This window comes from Triticum aestivum, chromosome 4D (genome assembly GCF_018294505.1).
Source record: "Triticum aestivum cultivar Chinese Spring chromosome 4D, IWGSC CS RefSeq v2.1, whole genome shotgun sequence".
Classification (NCBI taxonomy): Eukaryota; Viridiplantae; Streptophyta; class Magnoliopsida; order Poales; family Poaceae; genus Triticum; species Triticum aestivum.
Window position 1 is genome coordinate 503,611,676 of NC_057805.1, and position 10,093 is coordinate 503,621,768.

Sequence of the window (10,093 nt, forward strand, 5' to 3'; positions counted from 1 at the left end):
CAACCTTGCTATTCCGGGTTATATAAACCGGAAGTGTACTTGAAGACCGGTAAGTGTGTTATTACGGTTATATCAAGGATATGATTGAGGATCAGTCTTTCATGACTTAGCTCTTTATTCCGGGTTATATGTACAAGACTATGATTCTCAGTGTGATAAGCCGCCTAGAGACTTGTGATTTGTTTTCTATACAGGATAGTTAAAGACAACTATTTGAGCTTAAGGAAAATGAATGATCAAATTATGACCCAGAGAAATATACGGAAGCAACTTCAATGGAATTCAGCATTCAACACGTGCACGATGGCACGGCAAAGTTAAAGTGTTGGTCCTACTCTATTACAAGACTCATCGAGTCCAAAAGGGTGAAGCATTGTTTAAATAAGCCGCCTATGGAGTTAAGATGCTTGCTGGGTCGACGCTTCCGGCTCATCCCTCTCCGCTCCTCCGGCTGTTCCCAAGACCTGGAAGGTTGACGATTTCCAGTCAATGCCGCTCAGAGCTTCAAATTGAGCTTCCTCGTCAATTAACCCGGCCGGGTCAATTTCCGGGGCAAAGGTGTGCTTACGAGTCAGCGGGACTAAACTGATGGCTTCATAACGCGGAGTTGGGATCCTCTGATTCTCTGCATCGTAACCCGGCTGGTACTCGGTCAGATCCGTGTCATTTCCAATCAGGGTGGCCACCGGGCGCACGATCTTCACGCAGGCTGCAAAGTCCTTTTGGTCGAAGGGGGTGCCGTCTTCCTTCAAGCTGGGGTAGCCAAGGGCAATATCCGCCGGGTCTAGTTCCGGAAGGAATGCCTTAGCCCGGCTCAGATCAGCTATGGCTCCGGCTCTTGCAGAGGCCCGTCGCAGCTCTTGGACACGCTGAGGAAGAATGGCAAGCCGGCGAAGAACTTCTGCCAGGTGAGTCGGCACCTCATTGGATAGGACCACCACGGCCAAGGCGCGCTGTGACCCGGTGTAGAGTTGCTCCACCAGAGTGTACACGGCCTTCAACTTGGTCAGCACACTTTGGTTGAGGTTGGCGCTTCTTGGACCTGTTTAACAGAGTAAGATAAGCCGCTGGCAATGATGGAAGTTACGAGACATAAAGATTACAAACTTGATGAAAGCCGGTGGAATAACTTACCGAAGATGGCGGCGACCATCTGTGACACATGGCGTTTTAAGCCGGAGAGTTCGGCGTTTTTCTCCGTCAGAGCCTTCTCCGCCTGTTCGGCCCGGCTCACCAGAGTAGCCTTCTCTTCGGCCCAAGTTTTCCGTTCAGCTTTGAAGTCCTTTTTTAGCTTCTCGTGAGCAGCAATACTGGACACGAATTTGGCGTTGGCCTTCCGGGTCTCAATTTCCTGCGTCCTCAGGCGGGTCTTCAGGGCGGAGATGTCAGCCTCAAACTTCTTGCAAGTAGCCTGCACAATTTCCGGGTTATAGTATGAACAATTATTATGCAATTTTAAAGTCCCAAGCGCTTTCCAAGCAAAGATACTTGGCACTTGGGGGCTAATGCATGTCGAACATTTCTACTTACAAATTACTGGTTCACGGAAGTAAGCCGGAACTTAAGTCTACAACATATTCAGTCATAAGTCGTCGACTTGGGGGCTAGTATGGTAAAGATAACTATGCAGTAAGCAGTAGAGTGGTACCTCAGATTTCTGCTGTATCTGATTCACCATGTTGATCTCCAAATCCCGGCTCTTGTGCACCTGACTAACATATCCGGAGACGATCTCTCCGATGTTCAAGTGAGTATAGTCGGTGAGGTCCAGAGTGGCCCGGCGGCGCTCTAGCAACTCCTCCTTGGCGGAGCACTTGGCCAGCGTAGTGGGTCTCCCCGGCTCAACAAAGTCCATCCGGGTGATTACCACGTCCGGATCATCGGCCGGCTGAGCCGGGCTGGAGGTCTCCGGGTTAGCAGAAGTCTCTGCGATTGGCTTGTCAGTTGGAGCAGTGGCTTCAGGAGCAGAGGCGACTGGCGGTTCTTGAGCTGCGACCTCCGGCTCAGGGAAGTCCGGCTCTTCGACCGGCTTGTTCTTCTTCGCCCTCTTGCTGAGCTTTGCCTGGGCACTGAAAGGACAAAAAGGTTAGTACAAGAGTATGAGTAAAGATAAGTACAACAAGAGATGGTCATCATTACCCGGGTACGGTCTTGAAGGCCGGCAGGTTTGATTGCATTGAGTCACCAGAGGAAGGTGAAGTTTTCTGGTAATTTGAGTCAGAAGAATTGAGAGGTTGACGTATAACACCCGCCAGAGGATGAAAAGGATATAAGTTGGAGATAACCTCGGTCCGGCGCTTCCTTGATGCCTCAGGTAAGCCGGAGGAGAGGTCAGCATCCTTGTTGGTCCGGGTGTGCCGCCGGCTCTCATGAATCTGCTGCTTCAAAATAAATTGAGGATCTTGATAAGCTAAAGGATGTGAAAATCTTACTTTCCGGGTTACCCTTCGGACTTTCAGCCTTGGCAAGGACTCCGAGTCGGAGGAAAGTGTCATTACCTCTTCAACCACCGGGTTACTTGCTCCGGTGTCATCCTGTTGATGAACAGTATTGATAAGGTGGACAGAAATAAACAAGAAATACAACAAGAGCTTACAGGTTCAGGGGTTACCTCTGACTCGGAGCTGTCACTGAGTTGAAGCAGCTCTGAGGCAGTGGGCCTGCTTCCCTTCTTGCAGGGAGCGGCTCTCTTGGGGGCTTTCTTAGCCTTCCTGGCCTTCTTGGCCGCCTCATGGTCATATTTGACCTTCCAGAATTTGTCGTCAGCCTGAAAAATACAATGATGATTTCTTCAAGTTCAGATGAAAGCTATCTACAGAAGAAAATAAAATGTTCAGATCAGCGGCTTACCACTGGGGCCGGGTTGGTCTTGCAGAAGGGGCTTAAGCCGGTCCTCCCGCAGTCTGCCAAGCTCTCATTCAAGAGGGCCTTGGTCATTTCTTCAGCAACGTCTTCAGGAAGATCGTTGCGGCTGTGTCGCAGGGGGTCATCCTTCCGGCTCGTGTACTCACACATTAAGCCGGGGCGGCGGCTTAAGGGGATCACCCGCCATGAGATCCAGACTCGGACCAGATCAATGCCATTAAGGCCATTTCCCAGAAGAGCCTTGATTTTGTTGATGGTAGGGATCAGAGGTTGGCGCTCCGCCTGAGATAACTTGTCGAACAGAGGGTGAGTTGGTTCCAGACGCGAGGGGCGAAAGCCGGGCAGTGGGCTCTCGTCAGCCAGCGACGTGTCTTGGCAATAGAACCACGTCTGGTTCCAGTCCTTTGGGTGGCTTGGCGGCTCGGCGTAAGGAAAAAGGCAGTCTCTCCGTCGTTGAATGGAGATTCCACCAAGTTCCAGGCTTGGTCCGTTGGCGCACTCATTCTGGCGGTTCAAGTAGAATAGCTCTCTAAAGAGCAGAAGGCTGGGCTCCTCCCCAAGGTAGACTTCGCAGAACACTTGGAAGTTGCATATATTTGACACAGAGTTGGGTCCTATGTCTTGTGGCCGCAGGTCAAAGAAATTCAGCACATCTCTAAAAAACTTTGAGCCGGGCGGTGCGAAGCCCCGGCTCATGTGATCAGCAAAAATTACCACCTCCCCGTCCCTTGGCTGTGGTCTCTCCTCTGATGGGTCGGGGGCACGGTAGGACATGACGTCCTTCTTAGGCAGGTAACCCGACTTCACGAAATCTGCTAAGGTCTCGTCGGTGACGTTGGACCTCATCCAATTGCATGTGATGGGTGCTTTGGGAGCTTTGGGAGGCATGGTGAAATTCGGAAGCCTATGATAAAAGGAAATGTCCGGTTTAATTATAAGCCGGAGGAAATTTACAGTTCAATGTTTAAAGTGGCGGCTTATGGAGGGGCCTAATGACATATGGCTAAATGCATCGGGTTATCTAAGCCGCTGAAGGTAGCAAGAGTAATTCAAATTGTCTACAGCTTTATCATAAATGAGCCGGCAATAATTTACGGCGCGTGGCTTCTTTTGAGTCGGAAATTTTTATGGCGCGTGGCTTCTTTGAGCCGAAAAGGTAAACCGCCATGGCTCAGCAGGTACATCGCAGTAACTATTTTGGATCAAAATGGTCGGTCAAAGAGAAAGTTTCTAGACCTAGAAACAGGCGCAGAAGAAGTTCTTGGGTTCGAACGGAGCCTTTATGCAGTGAAAAGAGATCTATTTGCATTTGAAATGGGTGCTAAACAGCTACCGCGTTGGTTTTATGCTATCTTAAGATCAAGAAAGGACGGTGGTGGTGAAGTCTATGAAGAGTTCATGACGAACAGCGAAGAACACCAGTGAGCTCGAAATCTTAATGCAGATCTGAGGAACGGAGAGGAAAGAACTTACATATGCAGATGTGCTGTGAGGGTTCGCCGCGGTTTTCTCTGGACGGTTCAGGGTGATGCAGCGGCCAAGGTCGACGAGGACGTGGAGCTCTGTTGTTGCGGCGGCGGCGGCGGAGCTCGAACGGCACAGGAGCAGCGAGAGGAAGGAGATGACAGAAGGGGGAGAATGGAAAGGACCCGAGGGTTGGGTTATTTATAAGGCCGGACTCATAAGTGGGCGCGAGAAACGAGGAGGTCACGGCGTGATTATCTCGCCCCAGAGGCGCCTCGATTTTCGGGATGACCATTAAGGATAGGATCCGTTGGGATTTAATGGAATAAAAAATGGACTTAATGGAAGATGACGTCACGACGGATTACCCGAAATCCAGAAGATGACGTCACGCGGGGTTATGGCCTTCACACAATTGCAAGCCGGAGTTTTTCTGTCGAAAGGATTGAAGATTGACATGAGCCGGCTCAAATCAATCTGGGGCCTAATGTTGAGGATATAAACCTTAGAGTCACCCGCCCGGTGAGGCCGGGTTACTCGTAAGGGTCATCACCTGAAGCCCGGCGCCAAGCTTGAAGACGGTGGGCCAAAGATGGGCTTAAGACCCGGAGATGGCTCAAGGCCCGTAGTTACAACCGCCATTATGATAGAACTTGTAGTGTAAGGCAAGAATAGTTGAGAGTCCAAGCCGGACACTCTTATGAGCCGGCCGGGACTCTGAGAGCTGCTGGGCGTCAACCTCTCTATATAAAGGGACGACCCGGCGGCGGTATAGGGACACGGAAGATCTCGTCGAGAGCCAGGCATAGCAATTAAGCTCCCTGGTCATTGAAACCCTAAGCAATACCACCTCAACTGGACGTAGGCTTTTACCTTCACCGTAAGGGGCCGAACCAGGATAACCCTCGTGTTCCTTGTCCCGTTTAACCCCTTCAAGCTTCCTAGTTGCCATGGCTCCACGACTAAGTCCTAACTCGAGGACATCTGCCGTGACAATTCCACGACAATATCCAAAGATCCTGCGAAGCCACCGCTTCTAATATGACAGTGCACGTGTTGACATGCCCCTTGTACTGGCCCTGCCAAGCAAATGGACAGTTCTTCCACTCCCAGTGCATACAATCTATGCTGCCAATCATGCCTGGAAAGCCTCTAGCTGCGTTGGTCGCCAACAATCTCTCTGTATCAGCGGCAGTTGGCTGCCTCAAGTACTATGGGCCAAACACCTCGATCATAGCCTGGCAAAACTTGTACATTGACATCAGACATGTTGTCTCACTCATACGCACATACTCATCCACCAGATCGCCTGGAATTCCATATGCAAGCATGCGGATGGCCGCGGTGCATTTCTGGTAAGAGGAGAATCCAAGCTTGCCAAGGGCATCCGTCTTGCACTCGAAGTATGGGTCATGAGCAACCACTCCATCTCGGATACGATTGAACACATGCCTTGCCATACGAAAACGGCGATGAAATTTATCCGGCTTGAAAAGTGGGGTGTTCGCAAAGTAATCGGCATAGAGCAGGGCGTGGCCTCTCTCCCTGTTGCGGTTCAGGTTGGGAGCACGGCCAGGGACTGACCCCCTGTACCGAGGAAGCTGCCGTTGAACATGGTCGTGAACAACCAGTGCAGCAACCACAAGATCTTCATCATCCGACGACGAATCGTCCGATGAACAAAGGAAGTGATGGAAGAAAAACTCGTCTCCACTGTCCATACCTTTGTGGGCAAAATGTCGAACACCTTGCGGTCGTGGTCGCGAAGAGGCCGCAATGATCACCTCGACGCAGCAGCGGTGGTTGCCGGCCGGCTACTGGCCGCTCTGGAGCTCTCGTCGGAAGCTGCCACGGCCGCCGTGGTACGTCGCCGGCGGTCGTGTCCCCTCTGCCACCGGCAAAGATGGCGACGGCCAAACCTCCTCCGATCGACGGCCAAAACTCGGGCGAAAGCGCGGGCGTGGTGGCGGCCATGTCGACACGTGATTTGGTATGGACGGTCGGGGGCTGCGCGGTGGGGAGGTGGCCGGAGAATAGCGCCGGCGCCGGCGGCGGGGCGGGGCGGGGAGAGAGGATGGAAGCGTTGGGAGCGGAGCGCCTGCTAGTGTCCCCGACAGGCGGGCCACGGGGGGGGGGGGACAAGGGCGTGCGTCGAGGTCGTCCGCGCGCGTCCGTTTCACCCCAAACCGAGCGCAAGTTTAGGCCGGGGATGGGTCGAAAACGGACGGAATCCGGACATTTATCCGTTTGAGGCCGCGCGTTGGGCCGCGCTATTCGTCCGTTTTACCCCAAACGGACGCACCCGAACAAGTTAGGGTCGCGCGGTGGAGTTGGCCTAACTTCCTCAGGTCCTCCCCATCGCCTCGCTCTCTTCTCTGGCAAGCTAGTGTGCGAGCTCCGCGGCCGCGGCCGCCGGTGGTGCTAGCGGAGAGTGGAGACCGAAGATGCTGCAGGCGGCCAGGTACCCGCTGGGCTCCCCGGGCGCCAGCGGGTTCGGCTCCAAGTCCACCGCTGAGGGGGTCACGGCCTCGTGCCCGGACCTGGGCTCCCTCACCGCCATCATCACCGGCGCCACGTCGGGGATAGGGGCGGAGACGGCGCGGGTGCTGGCGAAGCGTGGTGCCAGGGTGGTTATTCCGGCGCGGAACGTCAAGGTGGCCGAGGACATGCGCGCGCATCCTGGGCGAGTGCCCCGGCACCGACGTGCTCGTGCTGCACTTGGACCTCAGCTCGCTCGCCTCCGTGCGCGCCTTCGCCGGTCGTTTCCTCTCTCTAGGCTGGCCCCTCAATCTCCTCATCAACAACGCCGGCAAGTTCTCGCACGGCCAGCTCGCGCTGTCCGAGGACGGCGTCGAGATGACCTTCGCCACCAAATACCTCGGCCATTTCCTTCTGACGAAGCTCCTGTTGGGGATGATGGCAGAGACGGCCGCGCCGACAGGGGTGCAGGGCCGCATCGTGAACGTGTCGTCCAGCGTGCACGACTGGTTCTCCGGCGACTGGGCCGACTACCTTCAGGCCTCCTTTGGTTTAGAGGAATCTTGTAGGAATTTCATAGGATAGGATTTCTACAGAAAAAATTCCTTTAGAGCCCTTTGGTTTATAGGAATGGAATCCTATTCCTATGGAGGAATTCTTTCTATCCTACACATTTCATAGGAAAATAAACATTAGCCTAGAGCCAATGGAAAAAATCATATGATGTGAATCAAAGGGCATCTCCTTTCCTATTCCTACTCATAAGATTTGAGATACATGTCATCTCATTTCCTATGACTTTCCTAGTCCTACGATTTTCCTACCTTGTGAACCAAAGAAGGCCTCAGCTCGTCACCCGCCGCAAGATGTAAGCATCGCACCTTTCATCCCTGCTTCACCTAACGCTCATTGTTTGGCAATTGTTAGCCGCCGCCGCTAGTAATTAACATTGGCATGTGCATGTGCACGTACGTGCGCCCAGACCCTACGACGCGACGCAGGCCTACGCGGTCTCCAAGCTAGCCAATGTGCTGCACACCAAGGAGCTCGCCGCCCGCCTCCGGGAGATGGGCGCGGACGTGACGGTGAACTGCGTGCACCCCGGCATCGTGAGGACCCGCCTGAACCGCGACCGCGAGGGCCTCGTCACAGATCTCGCCTTCGTGCTGTTGTCCAAGCTGCTCAAGACCATCCCACAGGTCAGGTCACGATTAATCAACTGCTCCATGTCTCTCTCGCTGAGCTCTGTTTGTTCTGCGCCGCGCCGGAGGGGAAGGCGCCGCTAGCTCTCTCTCTCTCTTCTTGCTGACGTTGTGTCCCGTGCAGGCAGCGGCGACCACGTGCTACGCGGCGGTGCACCCAAGGCTGGCCGGCGTGTCCGGCCGCTACTTGGCCGACTGCAACGAGGCTCTCCCATCGCCGGCCGCCGCAAGCCGCAGCGAGGCCGCGCGGCTGTGGAAGGCGTCGGAGGACATGATCTGTGCCTCAAGCAGTCAACCGGACAGGAACATCCGAGTATCCGACTACTCTACTTTGTGTCCATCAACCGGGAAAACATATTCCCCTCTTGGTTGGTCTGACTTCATGCCAGGATGTAACATGCATATATACATATTTTAGTAGTAAGTAAGTAGTAGCCAATTAGTGATCGTGTCACAGAGTGATGAGCATCTATAAGAAAGAGCTGGGACTGTGAGATCCATGGGTATTATATACACTGTACTACTCCTATCCTATTGTATATACACTAGACTAGAGGGTTATTGACTTGTTGGTCGGTGACATGCAAGCAGATACAGGTATACTCTATTCCATTCGTATTATCCTGGCCGGACTCCTGTATTCTGTCAGTGAGATTCCACTGTGCACACATGCTCTGTTCATGTCAGAGAAGTGAGACATGCCACGGTGCCGCACGCACGCACGCTCAGCAACATCTTCTACCTATCGTATCTATCTCAGTCGCGTGCAGAAGTACAAGGTGGTGATGGTACGTGCGTGCGTAAGTACGTGCATGGGCCATTCCATATGCGCCCGATGCTTGGGACGGACGAACGGACTCGTGGAATGATTGCGCCCGTGGCTGGCCGGCCGGCCGGCCGTTGTACGTCGCCGTGGAGATGCTGCAGAAGGAAGGGGTGGCCTTGGCCGTTTTCCCATGGCGTTGGACGTTTTCCGGAACTAGCTTGGCCTCTGAGAGATGCATGGCTGCTTGCAGTCTGTCTATCCGTGGATGGTTGCCGGTGAAGGAACGGCGAGCAGCGACAAGTTCTACATTGCCTTTTCCTTTCCGATGATGATGATGATGATGCGATGGATGATAACGTGCTACCGTAAACGGGAAACGCGGTTCTCCGTGGGACACTGGGGCAGGAACTAGTAGGCGTTGCTCCACTTCCATCAGAGAGAGGGCTTGGTGTCACGTTGGCATCCTTTTTCTGGGATGCCATCATTCGCTCAGATGATTGTGTCGTATGATTAGAACAAGGTTCGCAACTCAATTTCAATTATTAAATTATTAGACACAGCAACCGTTGTTACCGAAATTTTTCGTCATTGACCTCCAACACATTTTGGGGATTTATTTAGAAAAACCGGGTGCTGGTTGCACATTTGGTTTAAAAATAATGCAATGTACCAAAAAATTGTAATCTATTTCTGGTAAAAAAAACCTCTTTCATTTGTATCGTCACATAATTTACAAAAAAATGCATATGGCATAAGAGATATTCTAACAGTTAGTTTCAAAACTATTGGCTATATAATCTAAAAACACATTTACAAGATAAGATCAAGTCTTAATTTTGGGTGTCAGCTCTTATAAAATGACATGACGTCGGTTCCTTCTCCCAGCTTAAACAGCTAACCACTGAAAATCATCTATTTTAGGACAGGCTACAAAATACTGTTATGTGCATCAATTGTTGCAAAGGCCGGGTGGCGGCGGGATCCCCCCAAGGTAGGCCCATGACAAGGATATGGCCCAGCAGGCCCAAACTGCCCGAGTCACCATTAAGAGAACCACTCGACCGAGGTTGTATCGCGAAGCCCATCCATCCGATATGCACTACAATGTTCATTCGACTAAACCGCTCATGTGGCATTGAAGACTAACGCTACCAACAACACAATCAAATCTAGTTATATCGTGAAAGAATCATGACATTGCTAACAACCAGCTTTACCGCGTCGTTATTAGTATGTGGACATGCGCCCACTGTATCCTCTGCTGTGTCACACCTATATAAGGCGAAGTCAGGGTAAATTCTAGACAAGCTCAATAGGC

General features: G+C 52.4%; 1 pseudogene; it reads left to right on the forward strand.

Annotated features, from left to right (window-relative positions):
- Positions 1 to 6,773: 6,773 nt before the first annotated feature.
- LOC123097169 (short-chain dehydrogenase TIC 32 B, chloroplastic-like) lies at positions 6,774 to 8,427 on the forward strand (annotated as a pseudogene).
- The last annotated feature ends 1,666 nt before the right edge of the window (positions 8,428 to 10,093 follow it).